Source organism: Halichoerus grypus, chromosome 1 (assembly GCF_964656455.1).
Source record: "Halichoerus grypus chromosome 1, mHalGry1.hap1.1, whole genome shotgun sequence".
NCBI classification, from domain to species: domain Eukaryota; kingdom Metazoa; phylum Chordata; class Mammalia; order Carnivora; family Phocidae; genus Halichoerus; species Halichoerus grypus.
The window spans coordinates 88,404,682-88,430,272 of record NC_135712.1 but is presented as its reverse complement, the minus strand read 5'-3'; the positions used below and the strand labels follow the sequence as shown (position 1 = coordinate 88,430,272).

Sequence of the window (25,591 nt, the reverse complement as noted above, 5' to 3'; positions counted from 1 at the left end):
TATTGTTACCTGATGACAGTGTCTGTTTAAAAAGAGGTTTAAGTCTGTCTAAACCAAAAAATTCATTTTCAGGAAGTAAAAACTCAATACTCATTTACATTTTATTAAGTTGTTTCTTCACTCTTTAGAGTGGCAGTTGAGTTAGAAAGTAGTGCATGGGCTTTGATTTGACAGGTCAATATACAAATCCCTCTCCTTTTACTAATATGTGACTTTGTGCCTTATCTATAAAATAAAAGATAACAATATCTGTGTTGTTGAATGGATAAAGATGCAAATTATCAAGCATATAATAAGAATCAATTGTTGATTATTATACACTGGCATTGAAGAAATAATTTATTGAATCTATTTTGTGCTATTTCCACACATGGAAATGTGTGTCCTGAAAGACAGAATCTGTTATCTTAAAAACAGCTTTCTATTCAATAAGAAAGTTATGAATGTGTAAAGAACTATGGTGCATGGTAGCAAATAAGTATTATAAGAAACTTGAAAACAATATGCTTTAAAATACAAAAGAAGAGAAACACACTTTTTGTTATTAAGTTTAAGGACACTTCAGGAAAGAGGTGATATACGAGCTAGGTCTTAGAAAGGTTAAAATTTCAAAATACAGTGATGAGGGAATCCATTTGTATTTGAGAAAACAGAATGAAAGGTTACATGTACAGATATTTTTAGGGTATGTTCAGCAAACAAGAGATGCTTTGACTTGATTAAAACACAATCTATGCTGTTCTCTAATAGCAAATTGGGACCACATTATTTTACCCCTTAATTGCTAGTTAAGAGAACTATTTTATGACTTTAAAAGTAGGGCAATATCCTGATGACTTATGATGTTTCATCTAAATGAACATGTATTCTACATTAGAAGAGTAAGAAAATGGAGACACGGAATTAAATTAATACAAAGACTTCCAGACAGAAACATGTAAGATGATTTGTATTTTCTGCAGAGGACTTGGGTTAAAAAGGGTCAAAGTTAATCATAATATCAGTACTAATTTATAAAAATAAAACAAAAACAATCTTTGTGGTTGTATCTAAAATTTGTATCTTTAGCACTAAACCTCTCTGGAACTCTTTCCACATTTCCAAATGTTATTGAAAATCATGACATAAGAAAATATCTTACCTTTGAAAGCTTTTTTATTGTTCTAAACATCAAATTACTCACTCATTAGTTAACTAAATTAGTTAATTAGTTAACTAATTTTTTAAATTTAATAAACAACTAGTAATTTCTATGACATAGATCTTGCTTCCAGTAATAACATAGTCTAAGAATGAAATATATAAATTACAAAACAGTGTGAAGGGATTAATGTATTCTTACAGATTGGTTAATGCCTATATACTGCTTCTCTCTCACTGTAACATAACAAGCCCATAAATAATTTATAAATACTAACTCTTGTTCTCCAATGACTATTTTACAATGAGATCTGTTTTTCATGTTTATATTCTTTACTATAAATACAAACTAACTTATATAAGTTGTATAAACTAATTTTAAAGGGTATGCTTTATACTTTATTATTGTTTTAAGAGACACAGTCTTTCTTTTATCAAATGTACAAGAACAAAATCATTCTATATTAGAATTGGAGAGGATTTTAAGGAAAACCAAGGCCTAGAATATGGATGAGATCTGGTTTTTCTAAATCACAGTATAATACTCATCTCTCATTAATACATTAAATAAATATTTATTCAGTCCTTAGCCACACTGAACTTATTTTGAATAAGATAGGATATAATAAATTTCTGGATATCATGTTCTTGAAGTGCTTCTGGTCACATAGTTGTGTGATGTTCTCCAGGCATCTCAATGTAGGCAGAATTCTAAGATAGCTCCTAGGAGTCTTATCCTGTGATGTACATGCCCTATAATATCCCTTTAGTGTGAGCAGAAGGGTGAATATGGTGAGATATCATTCCCATCATTAGGTTACTGATCAGTTAACTTTGATTTAAATGAAAAGAAACTTATGCTGGGTGGGCCAGACCTAGTCAGGCCAGCCCTTTAAAAGAAGATAAATGTCAGAGAGACATTCTTCTACTAGCATCAAAGATAGAGTAAACTGCCTTGATTTGAGAGGAGGGGGCCACATGCCAAGGACCTGAGGGATGCCTCCAGGAGCTGAGTACCTAGCTAATAGCTAATAAGAAAACAGGGACTTCCTTTAGACAACAATGAGGAAATGAATTCTGCCAACAACTAGTGAGGTTGGAAGAACACCCTGAGCCTCAGATAAGATTGGAGTCCTGGCCAACATGCTAATTTCAGTCCAGTGAGCTCCTGAGCAGTGTATCCAGCTAACGCTCACCTGAACTCCTAACCCATGAAAGCTGTGAACTTGTGATTTGTGGAGTTTTTTAAGCACTAAGTTTGTGGTAATTTGTTATGCAACAATAGAAAGCAAATACACATATTCAACAGTCCATATGTTGGAGAAAAGATAGGAAATTTTTGTTTGATGTATTTTTTCCTGTGGTTTGAAGATAAAATAATAGCTCAGTAGAGAAGGAAATTAAAGAAGGGGATTTATAGTGAAAGAAAAAAGAGAGTTAAGAAAGAAATAATCAAAATGAGGGTGAAGAAAAGGTGTAATAAGCATAAAGCTTGAGAGAATTAGAAGAGTTGGAAGCTTTGGTTGGACAGTAGGCTCTAGAATGCATAAATGCAGTGGTGAAATAGTTGTGAATGCTACCCCTGGGAGTCAGCAGTAGAAGTGAACTGCTAGAGTGAAGGACAGGTGATGATCACTGCGATAGAGCCATAAACTTGAAGTCATTCATGGTGATGGTGGGAATGGGGAAGAAATAAAGATTATGATCTAGGTGCCAGCATCTTTGATAGGTAGGGAGGTTAGTATAGGTCTATAACTGAAGGGAGAGTGCTGTGGACTGAATTGTGTCCCCCGAATATTCTTTTTTTTTTTTTTTAAGTTTTTTATTTATTTGACAGAGAGAGACATAGTGATAGAGGGAACACAAGCAGGGGGAGTAGGAGAGGGAGAAGCAGGCTTCCCGCTGAGCAGGGAGCCTGATGCAGGGCTCGATCCCAGGATCCTGAGATCATGACCTGAGCCAAAGGCAGACGCTTAACGACTGAGCCACCCAGGCGCCCCATGTCCCCCGAATATTCTTATGTTGAAGTTGTAACCCCCAGTACCTCTGAATGTGACTCTATTTGGTGATAAGATCTCTATAGGGGTCATTAAATTAAAACAAGATCGGGGCCCCTGAATGGCTCAGTTGTTGGGCATCTGCCTTCAGCTGGGGTCGTGATCCTGGGGTCCCTGGATCGAGTCCTGCGTCAGGCTCCCTGCTCAGTGGGGAGTCTGCTTCTCCCTCTCCCACTCCCTCTGCTTGTGTTCCTGCTCTTGCTATCTCTCTCTCTGTCAAACAAATAAATAAAATCTTTTAAAAAAATTAAAACAAAGTCTTTAGGGTAGGCCCTAATGCAAGATGACTGATGTTCTTATAGGAGGAAATTAGGACACAGATAGACACAGAGGGAAGACCGTGTGAAGACACAGGAGAAAACACAACCATCTACAAGCCAAAGAGAAAGACCGCAGAAGAAGCCAACCTGCAGACACCTCAGTCTTGAACTTCTGGTCTCCAGAACTGTGAGAAAATACTTCTGTGGTTTCAGCCACCAAGTTGTGGTACTTAGGGCAGCCTTTGAAAAGTAATACAGAGAGTAAGAGATTCCTGTTGATGGGCCAAAATGTTATATAGCTTTTGAGACCCTGACTAGGCCCTAGGTAAATACATCAAGTCTTGTTTGCCCATGCTTGCATATAAGCAGAATCAGTTGTAGAGATAATTATGAAGGAAAAATAGTGGCTTTGGTGGGTCCCACTTCCTCCCTTCTGCATTGTCTATTGTAAGTGAGCTTCATCTTTATATGAACTTTCATGGGTGACTTATTTTGGTTCATCATTGGGTATAGAAGACTTTGTCCTGCTCCCTAGAAAGCATATTATCACACGTTATCAAAATACTCAAACAGAATTTAGGTGGTTGGATGTAGAAAATAGAATAATTACTTCAAATTTAGATGTTTAAAATATATCACAGCTATTGTTCTAGGCTAGCTGAGAAAATTTGATGGCTTCAATTCCATTCCATGCTCTGAAAAATACATGGAGAGATGATCATTTTAAAAGTTTTTTTACAGGTTTCAATATAGTGGCTCCCTGTATGCACTCTTTTAAATGCTGTTTCAGGCTGCTTCCTGAGCTACAAGGTCTCTCATAACTCTAGAAAAAAGATTAATTTCCCCCAAATATATCCACTATTATATTGGTAACTATGATTTGGTCCGAAGTAGGAAAATTTTTCCTGATTTATTTTTTCCTTGTGGCTTGAAGTCAAGACAATGGCTTAGTAGGGAAGGAACTAAAGGAAGAAGATTGATATTGAGAGAGAAAAGAAAGAGTTTAGAAATGAGTAATCATAATTAGGGTTAAGAAAAAGTGTGATAAATATAAAGTTTGAGAGAATTAGAAGATTTTGAGAAAATTTTGGTGTGTCAGTGAATGTGTGTGTGTATAAATCCATGTATATTTATGCTATGTGTGTACTGGGTCATAATGTTGAGTATATTTTTATATTTAATGCCGTAAGACATTTAATGTTAAAAGACTCTTTCATATTGCAAGGGAAAGCAGATTTCTTCAATTAGAGGAAGCTCATTATCAGGATGTGCAACAGGGCTTTAAATTGGAAAGCTTCGACTAAGACATCAATCTCTAATAGATACTTCATTCCAAAGGAGGTGCTCATCAAAAGCAAAGTTTTGAATTAGATAACCAGAAACTAGTTATATGACTTTGAAACCTGTTACCATTAGCAGCTGTACATAAAGGTAAAATGAGTAAGAAGAATCTTTTTGGAAGGAGTGATTGTAATTTCAACCTCCCCACTCTGTACACACACACACACACACACACACACACACACACACACACACATCCCATCTGAAGCCCTGCATGATCACAGGGGATATATAACTGCACTTTGATGGCAGGTCAAAAGTAAATGATCCAGGGGAAGAAACATGGAACCCATGGTAGAAATTTCAGTCTCCAGTAATTTTTTTTAAAATCCTGACAGGACCCCAGCAGGATACGGGGTAAACCCCAGGGAGCAGAGGTTGAGAAAGTAATGGTAGTGGCCAATTTAAGATGTCCTGTCTACACAAAGAGAAAACCAGCTAAAAAATCTCCAGCAAATCCATAAGAGTGCCCCCATGTGTGAATCAGCTTTAAATATTTGCCAGGCCCAGGATAAGTAAACCCCTTGACATTGGTACCCCTGCTGTAACAGTGAAAAGGTCAGAAAGAAGTATTTGAAAGCCAGGCAAGGAGGAGTAGGGGCAGGCGGGTAAAGGGAGAAAGACTACAACACTTGTCCTACTACAAGAAGCTAGTTCCAAGCGGATCTGAAATTGGTGAGCAAGCGAGGGAAAAGAAGATGTAGCTTTCGATCTACCTGGAGTTCTGGTTATCACAGGCAACTAGACTTTTTCTTTTTGACCGCTTTCATTGAGGCTAGGTTTGCAGTTTAAAGTGAGAGATGGCTAAGAGTGCTCGGAAGCCTGAGTTTGTATGCGGGAGCAGAGGAATGACTGCACAAGCAAGTATAAAAATCAGTGGGACACAAAACTAAAGTGCCATTTATGATTTGTTTTCTCCCAGTTCTGCTTGAGTTACAGGTACACAGGAAAATAAGGAAGAGCGGGGGATGGTGGCCACGCACGTGGGCTTCCCTGGAAGTTGAATTCTCTCCCTAAGGAAACACAGCAGCTCACTTTCAACGCCTCTCATGGCACCATCAAGGTCAAGGAAGGGGTGTAGCTGCTGCTCAGGGACCTGGCCGCTGTCTGTGTTCCCGCTGCTTCGGGACAGGCCTGCTCTCCCTCTCTCATCTGTTTGCCACCATGTCCTTGGCACCTTCATTGTGTCTTTATTGCATTCTGGCTTTCATTTGCTCCTTCTCTGTGTGAACTTCTGTCTTCCGCATTCTGTACTGGTAGAGGGCCCCTCTCAAACCCTCCCAAACCAAGGACTGGATGGGCAACAAGTCACACTATTCAGGGTAGGAGTCTCTCAGGCCAAGAACCCTGACCCTAGGTCATTTCATGAACTAGTATTTAGCCCAGAGGTTCTCAAACTTTTTGGTTTCAAAACCTCTTTACATTGTTCTAAAGTATTGACGTTTTGGAAGATGTTTTGTTTAGATGGTTTATTTCTATTGATACTTATTGTATTAGATATTAAAACTGACAAATTAAAATATATATGTATTTACTTATTTATTAAAGTAACAAAAAAAATCACATATTGATATAACTAGCATATTTCTATTAAAAAAGGCCCTATAATTTCCCAAACAACAAATTGAGTAGGAAGAAGAGCATTGTCTTATAGCTTTACTAATCTCTAATTGTTTGAATTCTCGTATCTCCTTCTGATTTCAATCTGTTGTATAGGTTGTTTTATAAAGAAAATTTAGCTTCACACAGATGTGAAGTTGGAAATGGAACGACCTCATGGACCCCTGAAAATGTCTTTGGGACCACTAGATCATATATATATGTATATACACACACCTATGCGTATATATATAAATGGATTGTTAGAACCCCAGAGCATATTATATTAATATAGTAATGATATATAATTATACTATATATCAACACATTGATAAAATAAATAAGATACATTAATATGGTATAGTTATATTAAATATAGGCAACATTTTTCCCTACACATGATTTTTAAAACAGCAAAAGAATATCAAACAAACTATTTTGGAAGACTGAACCTGAAAATTTGACTACAGGCTTGGAAGTGGCAGTGGACACTATCCAAGGGTCAGTTTGCTTCTTGCCCTGTCACTTCAAGTCTCACTCTCAATTTCTTCATTTAAAAAAAAAAAAAAAGAAGCAGCAGCCGAAAGAAAGAAAGTGATAGAACTGGACTCCAGAGTCCCTCAGGCCCCCATCTGTTCTAACATTTAATCATTCTCATAGATCAAGTAAATGAAGCTTGTGCCTCACAGAACTGACAATCTGGTTTTAGGTTAATTTAATGGTCCTAAGTCTCCTTGTTCAGATTCCTACTGTAGCGATAATGCATGACAATGAATTAACCCAATAAGATTCCTTCGGTTAAGGTTTAAAAATGCATATAAACGTGGTTCAAATGTAGAGATCGTCTTTGGAAAAACTAAAACTGCTTTCACGGTTAGGGTACTTTATGACTCTTAACTCTTCAAACATTTCACGTCGTGTGTTTCTTCCAGGTCTGCCCATGCCACAGTCCCTTCACTGAGCAGTCCCTTTACCTGTCCAATGTGCCAGTCATTCCAGCTGTGGAAGACAGCTCACCACCGAACTGTGTCACCTACCTATAGCCATGCATCTCAATTTCAAGCTGTGATTTCTGGGGCTGCAAAATGCTGTGTTCAGTTCTGTTCGTACTTAATAGCTTTGTTTGCTTGTACCATGAAACTACTCGAATACTATTTTATTTTCTGTCCTTAGCAAATGACCCAGGCAACAAAGCGGCCATTCCACACTGAAAGTGTGAGTCACCGAGCCTGATTTTGTCTGGACTCGAGATCTTGCAAGTAACTGGTTCTATGTGCTCCTTCCTACGTTCTTTTCAGATGCTGACAACCATTAAGGAAATGGTTTGGAGGGAGAGGGTGACATTTTAGAAATAACCAGTTGAATAATCTTATAACAAAGAACATAGAAATAATGCCAGTGCAACTTTCTTTGGCAGAGTAAAGCCAGATGCTAACAGAGGAGTTTGGGTTTGGTATCTTCCACATGCCTCACAGGACCCATTATTGAGGAAAAACTAGATGTCTTATAAGGAAATGGGGAAAAAATGCATAAAACATGATATGTGTAAATCAGTGCTTGGAAAATAAACCCAGAATATGCTGCTGAGTGACACTTTTGGTAAAAAGAGAGAGAAAAACAGAGAAACAAGTAGCAAACTAACTCTAAATTATTACACCGATGACGGTTTAATTAGGTCAAGGCCATTTTTGCTTATTTCTGACCTGATAATTTTTCTTATATGATTAGACTTCATAACTGATTTGCAGTTTAATGCATTTACAAAACTGTACTTCATACTGCCTTCATTATTTTATTTTCTTGACACTTGAAAAATTAGAGGCACTGGCGTCATTTTAAATCAAAAATGCATTTTACTCCTCTCCTATGCAGATTTCCCTTGTACATTCTGAATCTGTGTTATGTACAAAACTTCTGTCGACATTGTCTCAGATCCACGCTCAGCATACACAATATAGGTCAGCGTGGCTTATAACCCATTCAAGGTGCAGATCAGACAATTGTGCTCCTTGGGAGTACATCTGAAACGAATTTTGAAAGGTCTGGAGGTTTTGTTTGGCAAAGAATTGAGCAAGAAACCTCTTGGGCTTCTTCTCAGGAATTTTCCTGAAGGAAATCTTTTTTCGTGTGTGTATGTGACATTTAGAAATGAAAGTCAAACACTAAACCTTTGGTAAGGTCCATAGTTTTCTTTATCTGGATTAGTTCATATTCAGAACATCTGAAGAACAATATGGGTATAATGTATATTTTAGAAAAAGATCAATGCTGGGAGGCTAGTTCCTTCACATAATAAGAGTATTCTTTTGACAACATGATAGCTAGAGGTCTAATTTATTATTAATAAAAATAATAGCTACCGTGTACTGAATTTTCACTATGTTCCAACAGTCTTTTAATCCCCGCAGGAAAACTGAGATCCCGTTTTTACAGCTCTGAACACAAGAGATTAAAAAACAACAGCAACACAACAACAACAAAATGCCTTTTATTCTTCTATACAACCCTATGAAATTGATGTTTTTACAGGCAAAAAATGACCAAGTATCACAACCAAGTTAAGTTATGATTTAACTTAAATAATAAAGTGAGGCTATCAGCAATACATACACTTATGGATTTTCCTTATACTTGTTTTTCGCTTGTGCCTAAATGTATTGTTATTTAACTGCTGGCTTCTAGTCTTATTAAGACCACATACCACATCAAAATAGTGATTGTAATGATGTTGATAAAGAGATAAATTATTCCTGTATTTCTTATTGCTTCCTTAGTTTGATTTTTTAATAATTTAAGCCCTACTTATATGTGGCCACTACCTTGGGTGAAAGTCTTATTATCTAAATGAATTGTGATGCAATGAATAGAAGTAAATACAGACATGATGCATTTTATTTTTACTGATGGACATTAAGTAGTCCATAACTTTTACCTGTGTTTATTAGTGGTTGTTAATGTACAATTATGTTAAAGACATTCTGCATTATAAGTAAAAACATATGCTGCACATTTGCGTTTGAAAAATATTATACAATGTCCCAAATGCAAATTATACTGCTATTCATACTTAGCTCTCTATTTGACCCACATATAAAGCTATTCATCAACTCAAGAAACATTCATTGAAATCCCAGTCACTGTAGCTGTAGAAACAAAGCAAAATAAGACGTGGTTCCCATCCTCAGGGTGCCAAAGAGAAATTTCATAACACAAATTTATTTTCGTGCATTATCCAATGACAGAAAATTTTGAAGATTAAGAACTGTATGAACATGAAATTAAATGCCTTTTAGGCAGTGAACTTCTTGCCACTGGAATTCTTCATTGTTTCATCCATTTTGTTCTTTCAACAAAATTCCAAATAAGTACCTGTGATTGGTGAAAGCATTGTTTTAGGTGCCAGTGAAACAAAGAAAAACACAAATTAAGGTGTGATATTTACCCAGATGGTGCTCACTTTCCAGGGAAGGCAGTGTAATGCTGTGAAAAGAAAATGGATTTGGTATCAAATAGATTTAAGTTTGAATCCCAGTTGCTTCATATATAATCCGTGTATCACTAAATAATTGCCTTCTTGAGCCTTTATATCCTTTGCAGTAAGGTGGGAATAATACTACTTGGCAGATTGGTAGTTTTAAAAGTTGAGTACGAATGCCTTGTTTCCACCAATAAAACAAACAAATAAGATCTTAGTGTTATGGCCAGAAGATATTTCGTTGGGAGGCTACCTACTTGTAACACAAAATTGTACTAGGTCAGTGACTACATGTGCTTCTTCTTTTCATCTCTAACTCTTCTCTCCTTACTTCTCTCATATATACCATGTTGAGAGTATATAACTCAAAATATTATTTTTTAAAATATTTTATTTATTTATTTTTGCGAGAGAGAGAGAGTGTGCAAGCAGAAGCAGAGGGAGGGGCAGAGGGAGAGGCAGACTCCCTGCTGAGCAGGAAGCCCGATGCGGGGCTTGGTCCCAGGACCCTGGGACCATGACCTGAGCCGAAGGCAGGCACTTAACCAAATGAGCCACCCAGGTGCCCTCAAAATATTATTTTGAATGATACAATAAAATTGACTAGTAATGTTTTCTTACCTTTCAAAAATCTTTCCCTTTCATAGTTATATGGGCACATCATCTATGTTTTATAGACCAGACAACCCATGTTTGATGATATTCTTTTTATTAAGTGAACTTTTGTCTATATACAGTGAATATCTATGTTTTTTACGCTGCCCTTTCTTAGATATAATTTTTTTCTTTGGTGAACTGAATGCAGCAATTGACAATTCTGAATTGCAAATTAAATTTTTATGGAATCTTGAGGTCACAGGGAAAATTAGAGGTAACTTACACCATTGCGTGTGCAACATATGTTTTTCTGCCTACCTGTACCATTTTTTCATGTGCCAAATTCATCTTATAAAGACAGATGTTAAAAGCATGAGCTAATGGATAGCACGGGTAATCTGCACAGCAATTCAACCAATGTTTTGCACATAGTACCTTTAAAAAATGCCAACAACTAAAAAACAACATTGATTAAGCACTTACCATGTAGTAAGTAATCACTATCTGATTAATCAGCTTATATGCACTATGTCGATCATTACAATTATATGAGATAAGACTTATTTAAAACCCATTATAGAGATTAGGAAACTGAAGCTAACAAAAATTAAGACAATATAATTAAGAAGCAGGTTAAGTAGGATGAAATAATGAAATGTAGAACCCATCTACAGTGAGCAAGCTTTTAGCTTGGATCAGCTGCTTCTAGGCATTTTGAAAAGCTTGATGTCAATCAACTGTCTTCAATTACTGAAAAAATGACATTCAATCCTGAAGTTGTAAAGAAGTCTGGTCTTAAGAGAGTACACTGTGTTCAAGAGTGCTGATGAAAGGCCCAAAATGCTTTCACAGCCCATATACTATCTAAAATTAGAACATTGAGGAACTTATTCATAGGCCTGAAGTTCACTTATGGGATCTATGGCCCAGTGAAAGCATTTCTGCTTCCACACCACAGCAACTGTGTGTCTCTTTACTGTATCTGGTGAGGTTATAAACTACTCTTGCATGCAGCTTTTATGATAAAGCTCTCTAGGAAGACCTCTTAATTCAACCAAAATCTGGGAAAGCTTGTAGATAGTGAAACCCCAGCAAAACTTTCAAAGTGTAGGCTTTGCTGAAGAAAGTTCTCCATAAAATAACCAAAACTTTCCTGGCAGAATAAATAGCACATCCACAAAGTAGATGTTTTGCTTTCTAGCACTTCTCATAACTTTAATACCCTTATTCAAATATAAGTTTGCAGATGATAGGCTAATTATTAAGCAGAGTAAGGAAATTACTTCACATTGCAATCTGCAATCATCATATTTAATATCTTTTCAACCCAAATGTCTTGCAATAACAGAAATATGTATATATTCATATACATACATGTGTGCATATACATATATATGAATATCCATCTGTTAGTCTACTTAACTATATCTATCTGTATAGTATGTGTATATATTAAAAAAAAAAACTAAAAAAACAAGAAAGGTACCATTTTGAGAAATTCCTGAAGATATAAAGACATGGAAATAGTTCATAAAATAAATAGAAAAAGAAGAAACAATAGCCGATACATAGACTGAAGAAAATCACTATAAAAGAATTACACAGGGAAAGAGTTACTAGAGCGGTTCCAGAGAAATTACCCTCTCAGACTAAAGCACGAATGTGACCTAGACCAGTGGTCAGGATCAGCAATGGACTAACAGATATTGGAATAATGATGTCGATTGGGTCCACCCTGCTGCTCCTCTCCCCAACAAATTCTGAAATCTAAGAGGGAGATGGATTACGAATGAGATAAACAGGAACTCATGATACACTCAGACCATCAACCTTAAAAATATAGGACTTTGCCCTTGGTAACTTAAAACACTAAATAATGATAAGGATCCATAACCCTAGAAGGAAAAATAGCCAGCCCCATTTTCAAATTTTATTATTCTCTGTAAATACAAGGAGATTTATCTGGGATGTCAATCTGTGCTACTGGATAATGCAGTTAAGTCTACACTGTTTCAGTTGCAAGCTTGACCAGACAACTCTTGAACACCAAATAATTCAGGAAAACTAAAACCATTTAAAGAGCCAGCCCTTAGAATTGGACCCATGATCCCCCACTTGAAAGGGTGTCACACATTAAAGTTCCTGCCATGCCGCAGAGTATATATGGTACCTCTCAGATATCAGGAAACTTCTACACAGCTTTTGTCCCACATCCTCAAAACAAAAGGCAACTCTGTCCGAATGCCCAAATGCAGTGAAATTTTGTGGGTACCAGTGCCAGTGCCAACTTTTTTTTGAAGTGTGGCAAGGATTTGAGCTATAGAATCACATAGGGAACAGAAAAGAAAAATGGTAAGTCAATCCTTTCTCTCAGGGATCATGAATGTAATAGAATCTTACATAATGAATCGCATTGCAAGGTCTTTTCCTTGCTTCGCTATATTTCAATTTGTGGTTCTGAAAGTACAATATTTGTGACTGAGAAATATTTTTTATATTAATTCATATTACTCTACTCATACATTTGTGTATATTTTGGTCTAACTTTAATATGCAGGAGGCCCAATGCTAATTCTTTACATTGGCAATTTGCTAGACATTGAGTGTTAAAATTATGAATGGTTTTATATTTATAAAAATAATTAACATTTAATTAAATTTTTTATTATTATTTCATTTTATTTTAATTCCAGGGTAGCTAGCATACAGTGTTATGTTAGTTTCAAGTATACAATATAGTGATTTAACCGTTCCATGTATTACTCAGTGCTCATCAAGATAAGTGTACTCTTAATCCCCTTCACCTGTTTCTTCAGACATGGACACATATGATAATAAATATATAGCAATCTTTGATATTTTATCAACTTTAGTCATATAAAAACCTAGTGTTACATGAGTTTTTCAATTTTATATTTGTGAAGGCATAGTTAGTAAGGTAGGGGTATGGAACATAATGTATTTAACAGTTTGTTAAATGGATGAAAAAACTTCAAATACTTAGACATACAGTATATGGGCCTCTGAATATGATAATTATTAAAAGAAGGCCTGAAGATAACAAATTCAATAAACAGAATTAGTACATAAGAAGAATGATTCTATAGGGCAAACAAATACAAATGAATAATGAGAAGAGTATAATTAACATTCTCAGAGAAATTTGAGAGGGTACCACATCCATAACACAAGAGTGGCTGTTATGAAAAAAAAAATATTCAGGGTCTTGGAAATTACAGCTATGATAATCAGGATTAAAAAATACTAAGTGGACTCACAATGCCATGGCTCTTCAAAGTCTTGTTTTCATTGAAGTGATACATAGCTTCTTGCTTCTTTAATTCTCTAATACCATTTATTTAATTCTTATTACATTAACCTCATGATATTGTAGGACTTCTACTATTGCCCATGATTATTGGCTTCCAGTTACTCTCTCAAAACTGATTACTATGCTTTATTTAGGATGACCACAAATATCAAGTCTCGACCAGAATATGCAGGAAATGTGACTGATAATTTAAAATCTGGCCATATTAAATTTGTCATTTGGAACTTTATATAAAAATATAGAACAGCTCACCTTTCAACCATTTCTTCTCATGAACTTTTTGGGCCACAATCATGTATTCCAAGAATATATTTCTTGTTTTTCACAAATTGCTATTAGCAAGGAGGATAGGCAAGGGCTCTATGGGTGGATTGAGAAAAAAGTTTCCATTCACACAAAGAATTTCTGTCCCTCATCTGTTTAGTTCTTAAGACTGACGCAGGAGAACATGACATAACCATAGCAACTAGAGGCAACAGAAAGTATCAATCAGAAGGGCTCATGGAGATTACCAAAAAATGGCCTTGATAATTTGTGGCGATAAGCATAACTACTTCTGGAGAACTGCTTTGTACATAGTGTGCAACCTGTGAAAGGGGTAGGGTGACAATGTTGAATGCCAGTGTGGGGAATGCACAGATTAAGGATAGCTATTACCACTTCTACTCTTAGGTGACATAGATAGGAGGCAGCATTGTGGTCAGAACATGCACTGGTGAGAGCTGATGCATGAGCCCAGAGATGTGGCTGATCCCAAGGATCAGTAAAGAAATGTTGATAACCCAGAGCCCTAAATTTGTCCTGTGTCCAATATGAGTATTATATCAAATCAGCATGTCAACATCATTCTGGTGGTATAGTTTTACACAAAACTGTGAACTGGAAATGATCCACCCCTCAGATTACCTTTCTAGAACAGAAGCCCAGATACAGGGCTCTAGGATGACCTCACAGGCATCTGCTTGACCCCACAGTTTGACCATCATCGCAATGGATTAAAACAGAACTAGGACCCAAGAAGGTCCAGCTTGTGTTTTAGGGTGCTTTGCCTAAATAGTTCTGCCAGTCCCAGACAGTCCCAGACACTGGAGGCATACTTAGAAAAAATTGTGGTAGGCATATCTGGCACGTGGAACCCACATGGGACAATTCCATTCTTGGGTAACCTAGAAATTTTCAAGGAAGTTATGACAATATGTGGAGATTCAGAGACACAGAGCCCAGGACAAGGGACCTAGTTGCTTGGTCTAAGCGTGGTATTGCTCAGGCCAGTCTTAAAATCTTTCTATTACTTACACAGACCCTGGACATTTAAAGTTCCAAACTCATAATTTATTATATTCTTTCTTTAAATTCTCCTTAAGAAACCAAGTTGACTTTTGTTGTTAATATCTATAGCAGTCACGAGAGCAGAGCCACTTATGAGTATTATAGGAATAAAGTATTTATTATAGAATTAAACCTCACAGAAGTCAGCTAGGGAAATGATGGTCTCAAATGGGGATTAGAAGGAGCAGAGAAACACTCACTGACTAGTACTCCTGAAACACTGGCATAGGTAGACAAATAAGAACTTTTAGGGAAAAGGTCATCAGCTCTATATGTTCAGCAACCACAATGAAAGCATGGAGGGGAGCACTGAAGCAGTCCCTGAGAACCTGTTATCTCTGGGGAGCCACAACCTCTGTAGGTCTGTGTCCAAGCATGGGAGTATGAGCTACAAATCAAGAAGATTAGCTGGACACAGGGTGGAGAAGGAGAATAAGGTGGGACTCAGGCACTCCTGAGGCTGCACTACATCATATATGATCCTAGTGGTTTTCTGAGAGTAATGTTGCTGCTTCATCTTTGCCTTCAAAATGTAGTGAAACTTCCTCTGTGACCAACTCCAATGCACAGCCATAAAGGAAGAATATTTGGGGAAGTGCAGTGCCTGGCTGAATGAAGTCAACACAGCACACTCCTCCGTACTTGATTTAGCCCTAAGCAATGCTTTTATGGTACTTTGTCTATTTTGTGTAAACGGTGTCATTTGCTGGCTCTTTTTGGAGACCTTTGACAACTTTAAGCTCATATCTTACACTTCCATGAGAAAAGAAAGAGTTGATCTCCTTAAGAAATCAGAGGGAGACGAACCATGAGATACTATGGACTCTGAGAAACAAACTGAGGGTTCTAGAGGGGAGGGGGTGGGGGCATTGGTTAGCCTGGTGATGGGTATTAAAGAGGGCACGTATTGAATGGAGCACTGGGTGTTATACGCGAACAATGAATCATGGAACACTACATCAAAAACTAATGATGTAATGTATGGTGATTAACATAAAATAAAAAAATAAAATTAAAAAAAAGAATTTAGTGACAATAAAGATGTACCTTCCCCCCCTCCAAAAAAAAAAAAAAAAAGAAAGAAAGAAAGAAAGAAAGAAGAAAACCTCAAGAAAACTGTCATTACATCTTCTTGGCTCTGATTGGCTTGAAAATCTATCTCTGAACCAGTCACTGTGTCTGTGATGACCTAAGCTAATCACTACTCGCTAGTGAAGCTGACAATGAGGTCAGTCCGACCAAACATCAGGACTACCACTACGCATGCGCAGACAGCTCTATGTGGTCTGTATGAATGCTGCCCTGCCCAACACCACTGAGAGAGTAGGAGAAGTGGTACCGGGTTTATTGCACCAACTGGAGAAAAATTTTCAGTGCTTATGACAGATGTGTCTTCATATTCAGAGGATAAACTTAGTAGCGTGCCTGATTCATGTAAATAAACAAGCAAAGCATATATGGATATATACAGATGAAATTTGGGGTTTCAATAATAGAAATAAAACATTTAAAACTTCCACAGAAGAAAAAACAAGTTACTTACATGGAGAAAATGATTAAGTTGTCATCAGAAGTTCAAATAACTATACTGAATGCTAGGAAACAACAGAAAACAATCTTTACGATTCTGAGAATTTTAAACACACTTCCAAACAAAAATTCAAGTCTGCATATTATAAAGGTATTTATGGATATGCAAAGGCTGAGAAAATCATCACCATCATCCTGCCTAGAAACAATGACTCTAGGACATACTCCTGCAAAATGAAATAAATTTAAGAAATAAGACCTGGGATAAATGAAATAGTACTGGTAAGAGAAATTAGTTAAAATAAGTCATTATTGATACAAAATGTAAACATTATTTTTATACCAATCCATACCAAAACCTCAGAACTTATGTTAAGCGAGATGTAGAAAACAGATGGATTGTTGGGGCTGTGCTGTTTGATGAAAAGCGGATGTGCTCAGATGAACAACTTCATTTAATACCATCAATGGATCTATGATACACGCATTATTATCCCCATATATAAATGAAGAAATTGAAGCTAACAAGGAATAAGTAACATGCATAAAGTTAACAGCTTATAAGTGGCAATACAGATATTAGAATTTTATGAAGTTGCATGAATCAGCTACATGAGGGCCGCATTCTGCCTTTAACAAAATAATAAAGTGAAAAAACAGTGGATGTGCTACTGTCAGTGTAATCTGATAAAATAAAATGGTAGAGACATCTGATCTAGAGTAGGCATTGACTATTTTTCAGCTACAACTTCTATAGATTCATCCATTTTCCCTGAAAAAGCAATGGCCAAAATGAAATCCTTTAATCGAGCTGTATTATGCAGTGGTTACCCACTTACTGGTTAAAAGATTATGCTAGCTGAGGAGTTGTAGAGTGAATATGTTCACAAGGGAGCTCTATAGTTTACTATTGGTACTTTATTCCTTAGTTCATTAGTAATTTATTAACATTTTATTAGAGATGTTCTTTTCAATTTCCTATAGTGGAGTACTGCTAAGATTTAGGGTGAAATTAACTTGGATAGTTTTATTCTAATAAAAGATTGCCCCCCATTTTCTTTTCATTATAATCTAATAGAAAAGTTTACAATCGAGTTGGAAAATATCCTATGTATACATAAAATGAGAAATAAAAACATAAGTCCAGGCATGAAAATGGTTAAAAGTGTTACCAAGTATGTTACAGAGATAGGCACTTGCAATTTTAAGTTACAGCTTTCCTTTTATTCTCCATATTAACATTCATGATTTGTGACTCTTAGCAAAGTGTGGACTTTAAAAGTGTTATCAGGATTGGAGTAGGACAGATATTATTCACTTCACTCCCCTCTTGCCCTCTGTGAATACTTAAACAAGATACTTTCATGCATCTAAAATGGACAGCACTGACTTATTTCTGTATTAGTAAGTTTCACAACTTTTGTCTTCATTAGGTCACAATAACTTTCTAGTTTTCTCAAAGAAGGCCTTTGCCATGATATATTGCAGCTTCAATGAAGGCATGGAAAGTCTCCTATGTCTAATTTAAGAACATGTATTTTATGTTTGTAGTTAGTGTTCCCTATGGTATGTTCAATAAAACTAACTAAGCAGCCATCTACTTAAAAAAAAAAAAAAAAGAAAAAAGAAAAGAAAGAAAACACATACAGACAAAGGACTATTCATTTGTACAAATTTCTTCTATATAAATCTTTCTCATGGAGGCAGAAAGAAGAATAATAAGTAAATAGCTGAAATCTCTGTAAATATCTATTGTTAAATCTGTATTTTGGGGGATAGTAGGTAGGTGACATTCTTTATTCTATTGAAAAATTACCACAGTTGCAACTCTTTTTAATGAAATATTTTTTGAAATGTGACATAATTCATAGCTGATTCATTCCACATTGAGGAAAGCATATTTTATCTGTTATTTGTTATGAGAAGATGTAAGTGGATTTTTAATATTCTGTATACGAAAATGCATGCAATGCCATGGCCACCACACTCTTTTGCTCAGATTATATTAAAACAAATTTAATTGTCAGATTATATCACAAGTCACTTAGCATAAAAATGAAATAGTATTACTATTTTATACAGATCACACTAACATAAATTAAGTTTAACAAACAACCCTAGTTTTTACTTTACAATCTGGAAATATTGGCGTTATACAGTACCATATTAAAGAATTTGGTGAGCTCCTCAAAATAAGATTTAAAGGCCAGATTTAAAATTAAGGAGAGAGGGGAGTCCAAACATCCATCTCTCTGAGGAATAGCAAACTGGTGGAGAGCTGGGAAGATTTCTGATTTTCTCGGAACCACAAAGCAGCTAGCAGATGTATTTTGTGCTGAGACAAGTTTCAACAACAACAAAAAAGTATTCATACAGTTTGGGTGTCTCTCTGTTATCTATTGCTGTGTAACAAACCAACATGACACTTAGTGGCTTAAAGCAATGATTTATTATTTCTCATAAGCCTGTGGGTTGAATGGTGCTCAGCTGGATGGTTCTCATGATGATCTCTCTTGATGTGCCTCCTCACCTGAAGCCATCTGGGAGCTTGGCAGGGCTGGAGGATCTAACACAACCTCATTCAATATCTGGAGGCTTGCTGCTGGATATTGGCTGGCCATCTTTCCACAAGGTCTCATCATTTGAGAGTCTAGTCCAGCCACTGCGAAGGAAGCTTCCAAGTAGGGCAAAGAAGGAAGGTGGAGAATCTCCAGAGGCCTAGAATTTATGTCTCAGACAATATTACCTGCCACGTTCTATTTGTTAAAACAAGTTTCAAGTTCAGTCCAGATTGAAGGGGTGGGTAAATAGACTCCAGGTTTTGATGGAAGGAGCTACAAAATATTGTGGCAATTGTGTTTTCATCCAATCCACAGTGTCTCACTCTCCCTGTTTCTCTCTTTTGGTCTCTTTCTCTTCCATTGCTATTAATATATTAACAAACAGAAGGCTGGCTCTAGTCTAATGCAGATGTTAGCCAACTTTTTGCATAAAGTTAGATAGTAAATATTTCAGATTTTAAGGAGCCTTATATTCTCTGTCACAACTATTCAATTCTACTGTTGTAGCTTGATAGCAATCATAGACAATACATAAAATAATTGGTTGATTTTGTTAAAGTGTGATTTATTGAAACAGTGACTGGATTTGGCCCATAGGTGGTTTGTTGAACCCTGGTGTTACAGGTTGAATTTTATTCTCTCTCCCCTGCTTCTGAAAAAGTCCTAAACTTCAGTACCTCAGAATGTGAAGTACTATTTAGAAATAGGGTAGGCTCCTAATTCAATATGATTGGTGACCTTACAAGAAAATGGTTGTATAAAGATAGGGATATGGGAGAACACCATTTGATGATGAAGGCAGAACTTGGTGTTATGTAGCTAAGCTAGAGGTTGCTAGTAAACCACCAAGAGCTAGGACGAGTCAAGGAAGGATTCCCCTACAGATGTCAAATGATCGTAGCCTTGCGGACACCTTGATTCAGACTTCTAGTCTCAGAACTAAGTGAAAAAAAAAAAAGAACTTAAGTGAAAATAAATTTCTGTTGTATTAGTCCACCTAGTTTATGGCACTTTGTTTTGGCAGCTTAAATATACCTGGTCTTGTGTGTAATCTTGATGGATTGCAAATATTTTTTCTCTACATCTTTTCTCTTTCTATTTTATCTCCTGGTTGCTTATGAATCCTAGGCAAAAGCCACCTTCCTGAAAATGGAATGAATCAAAAGCTTTGCAACTTTCCTTCCGTGACATCAAAATTGACAGTCTGTGTCAGACCTTGATCTAATGTGATCAAATTTTTCCTATTAAGGAGTTCGTAAATAGTATTCAATAGGATAGTCTGTTCTTCCTACCTAATGCTTACATTTCAATAGAAATCTTGAATGCATTTATTTTAAAATTTTCTTAAGCTATTTAATTTTTAATAGCAGTATAGTTTTTTGTGGGTTTGTTGTTGTTGTTGTTGTTTGTTTGTTTGTTTTTAATCCATAACAAAATTTTGTCTGGAGCCTCAATGCATAAAACGTAAGCTAGGTGTGGTTGAAGCTGGTATGGGAAGCTTGGAGTTTTACTTCCTAACTCTCCTCCTTACATGTGTCTTCTCATTTCTTGAAGACTCATCAATGAATACCAGAACCTTAGAGAACAGAGTTGAAAACAAGTGTTGTAAAAGGAGAATTGTTGTGGAGAGTTTAGACAAAGGGAAGAAGACTCAGAGAGAACAGGCTTATTCCAGGTCCTCAGGTTTCATCAGACAGACACATGTTTATCAGAGTCAAGCATGAAAGATGGAAACATCTGACCAGGTGGTCTACTGAATGTATAAAAGTATACCAGGTTAAATAAGAAAGGTGAAAAGTTTTTTTTTTTTTTTTCATAATTGACTAGATGTCATATATACCCATCCTTTTCTCTAACGAGAGATGCTAATTTTGACAATGGCTGCCCATATGCCAAAAGAAAGAATTGGAAAGTCTCTGCAGTAGTGGGCATGTTCCCGGCAGTAGCAGTACTGTAAGGTTCATGGTTGCAAACCTAATTCATTGTTTCAACTGCCGGCAATATGCTCTCTCATCTTTTTTTTTTTTTTAATGTAGACCTGCTATTTTTAATCAAGGTCCTAGAGAATGCCATAAAGCCATGAGTATTATGCATTTAGAATTTTAAAAAATCATTCTTCTTAATTATATTAGAGCAAATTCAGCCAGATAAGCTACTAGTAATGATGTCACACATTTTTTGTATAAAACAAAGACATTATCTAGCAAACACAAATTTAATTATATAATAGTCTTTGTTATTTGCCTTAAGCAAGGAAGAAAGCAATGCAGGTAATTTCACAATAGCCTGATATTTTTCTTAAAAAGCCATTGTATGTTTGCTTTTAGATTGAAGTCATGCCTTATTTCACAGATATCTTTGCTTTCATATAGTTGAGTTACTCCCTATCAACATGGCTATGATTTCCTTTTCTCACTCATTTATCTAGCTTATTTCTATATTACTGTCTTGTCTTTTTTTCTTCTTCTTTAATGCTTTATTTTGCACATTTACATACCACTCTTTGAGCAGGAACTAAAGAAACCATGGAAAGTACTGTTAATGTGAGATGAGATAGGTATGGATATGCATGTAGACATATAGATATCTGTAAAATGCTCTCTTTTTTAAGATTTATTTATTTATTTTAGAGAGAGTGAGAGCATGTGCACACACATGTGCGAGTGGGGGTGGGGCAGAGGGAAAGGGAGAGAGAATCTCAAGCAGACTCCCCACTGAGTGGGAGCCCGACATGGAGCTCCATTCCACGAGTCTGAGATCATGACCCTAGCTGAAATCAAGAGTCTGTCGCTCAACTGATTAAGCCACCCAGACAGCCCTGTAAAATGCTTTCTAAGGCACAGTAATTGACTAAAACCAGCTGTTTTAAGAGGAATAATTGCACAGGAGGGCAAGTGAAGAAGGAAGGCATAGATAAATTCAATTTGCAGTTAAAAAAAGCAAGTCAAATATTCTATAAATTGGATTTTATTGAAGTCATTCTATGGATGTCTACTAAAAGTGCAAAATTAATTATGTCTGTTTAGATATACAATAACATGTAAATTCCTCTCTGTTATAATAGTCTGATTTTTCTATTTCTTAGGTGACCTCTCCTTTTTTAAGAAAATTAGAAAAATCTCACAAAGTCTTGCACCAGCTGTTAGCTCTCAATATTGCAAGCATTCCTTGCTCTCCACCCACCATGCTCTCAGGACTCACTGCCCCATATTTATCCTTATAGAAATAAGATTACTATTGCTCAGGATTCTGAGAGAAATCAACATATGCATTTCTTGAAATTCAGGACATGGAACCATAGGGATATGTGTGTTTCCTATATTGATTATCATAGCATAGTATTGTTTTTAGATATTAGGTCCATATTTAATCATGCTAATATATTTTGAAAAATAACTTGAAATTACTTTATTTTGCAACAATATTGTACATGAGACTCCCCCTACTCTGTCTCTCAAACTGAGGAATTCACAAATGATTATAAACAGTTTTATTTGGGACTGGAGAATGCAACTCTATGAGGTGGTAGGTGTTATTTGTTCTCTTTTGTTTCTATATTTTCTACAATAACATAATTGCTTACAATCAAATTTTTATAAAATATTGACAGGCAATGTATGCCATTATTGTCATTGCCATTCATAAATTTTATAGCATTCTCTATTATATAATGCTAAATGGAATGGAAATACTATGTTTACATTGTTAAATCACAGCAAAACATTTGTAAATAGTCCTAAACCCATTGCACTTACTTGTCTTCACTGAAAGTATGAACATGACATGTATTATTTATTGCTTTAAATTTAAGAACTACACATTCTCTGGAACATACAAAAATCAAATTGAGTTGAAATTGACTTTTTATACCTTCCTAGAACTAACAGCTGTGAAGAAGACCATCATCAAAATTAATTTGCAACATTGTGGCTCTTTGATATTATAAATGCATGAAATACATTAAAAAAGCTAATTGAATTTTTAAAGACCTCTTGCAAGCCTCAGATCAGGTATTTTTCATATCAAATAAATATGAGCATCTAAGATGGAAAAGGAATTCAGGATGAAACCTAGTCATGAAAATCTTACAGCTTTAAAGAGCACATTTATTTTAAGGAAGAAAAGAAAAGATTTTGAAACACAGTTAATTAGAATGTGTACTAATCCCATCAAAAAGTGTACTAAAAAGTTTCAAAGTAAAAATATTCACTCCTGGAACTCTAGAAGTGGGAGTATGAAGGAATGTGTACTTTATACAGATCATCGTAACGTTATCCTCTTGAGTCTGCACTGACAGTTATTTGTTTATCCTCTTAAATTCCCCTAAGTGACTTTCTTTCTAGAAGTATGGCAAACTTGATATTCTTTGTCCCATTGAAAATCATCAACAAGCCTGGATTAAAAAAAAATACAAAACTTTCCCTAAATCATCAGAAATGAATCCTCTGGAGCTATAAAACGAAGAGGAAAGCCTGCTCTCTATATAGCTTTGTGTACTGCTACTGGCCTTGGAAATTTGGTGACCTTCAAATTCGGTTTTGATGGATATGCAAGGTCGTGAGAAGCAAGAGAAAAAAAATCCTGCGTTCAATATGAAGATAAAGTACAAACAGGAGATCCCTCCAAAATTGGGACCTAAAAGAGCTATAGTTTCAGTAAAAGAATGAACTAGAATGAAAGCCAGTCTGAAGAAGAGGAAAGCCAAAACTATGGAGAGAAATAAGATACTGACTATTCCACTTCCAAACAGGTAGAGCAAATAAAATCTCAATATAAAAGAAAGAAAATAAATGGACCTGGAGGGTTTTACGCTAAGTGAAATATCAGACAAAAAAAGACAAATACCACATGATTTCTCCTATATGTAGAATCTAAAAAACAAAAGAGACAAATAAAACAAAACAGAAACAGACTCACAGATACAGAAAACAAATTGTTGGTTACCAGAAGGGTAAGAGGTGGGGGTTGGGTGGAAAGTAAGGGCAGGGCAGGGATTAATTAATGTTAGGCAAGCATTAAGACCTGCAAAACTCCAGGGGTGCCTGGGGTGGTGCAGTGGATTAAAAGACTGACTCTTGGTGTTGGTTCAGGTCACGATCTCAGAGTCCTGAAATCAAGCCTCTTGTCCAGCTCCACGCTAAGCGTGGAGTCTGTTTGGGATTCTCTCTGCCTCTCTCTGTGCCCCTCCCACTTGTGCGCTCTCTCTCTCTCTCTCAAATAAATAAATAAATCTTAAAAATGAGACCTGCAAAATTCCAGTTATAAAATAAGTAAGTCATAGGAAGGTAATGTACAGCACAAGGAATATAGTCAATGATATTGTAATAACTTTGCATGGCAATGGATGGTAACTGGACTTATCATGGGGAAATGTATAAAAAAATCAAATCACTATGATGTATACCTGAAACTAATAAAATATTCTATATGAATTATACTTTAATAAAATCAATCAATAAAAGAAAGCAAGCAGAAAACAAATCACAGAAAAAGTTAAACAAATAGAAAGCCTAAAATTTGATGATAGGAGTAAATCCATATATACTAGAAATCACAATACATATAAAGATATTAAAACTGGCAGTAGAAATGAAAATTGTCAGACATGATTTAAAAGATTATTTATACTATTTATGAGTGTGATACCTAACTCATAAGAAAAAAAAAAGGATAAAAGACATGAATGGAAAAATCATACAAGATAAAACTAATGAAATGAAACTTGGTATAGCCATATTAATATCAGGTAAAATAGAATTTATGGCTAAAACATAAGGAATTAAGAATATAATTACATAATGATAGAAACTTTAGATCATTATAAGATACAATCATCTAAACTTAAATGAACTTTTTATAGCCTGAGTAAGTAAAATTTAAAAAATGTACAAGAAAAAAAATTGAGAAATCTACCATCAAGTTAACAGATTAATGGAGATATATATATATATCTCCTGGGTGTGTGTGTGTGTGTGTGTGTGTATATATATATATATATATATACATATATAAAATTATATATATACATATATATATATAAAATTATATTATCTGTATAAAATGGTACATATATATTATACCTATGCATTTACAAATGCACATATGATATGTGATGTACATGGTCACATCATATATACTATATAATCGTGTGTATTTATATACAACTATACAAATATATTTATAAAATGTTTCATTAAATTTTAAAAAGTTTTGGTATATACAAATATTCTTTGATCAGAGTGCAAATAGGTTAAAAATGAATACCAGGGAAAGAAAAAAGAAAGGGAAAAAAGCATTCATTCTGGGGAAAAAATACCTCTAGATAATTTATGAGTCAAAGAAGAAATCATAATTAAGATTAGAAAAACATT

General features: G+C 35.4%; 1 long non-coding RNA gene across 6 annotated transcripts in view; it reads right to left on the bottom strand.

Moving 5' to 3' along the window:
• Window positions 1–25,591, bottom strand: part of LOC118538154 (uncharacterized) — a 503,038-nt gene that overhangs the window by 48,488 nt on the left and 428,959 nt on the right. For 3 of the 6 annotated variants that reach the window (XR_013446429.1, XR_013446427.1, XR_013446432.1), the window contains 2 exons: window positions 16,673–16,724; window positions 9,270–9,877 (listed from right to left, as the gene is read on the bottom strand). This is a non-coding gene — a long non-coding RNA (uncharacterized LOC118538154). Of the gene's footprint in view, window positions 1–9,269; window positions 9,878–16,672; window positions 16,725–25,591 lie in introns of those variants that run through there. The other 3 variants (XR_013446430.1, XR_013446428.1, XR_013446433.1) reach the window with 2 other exon arrangements.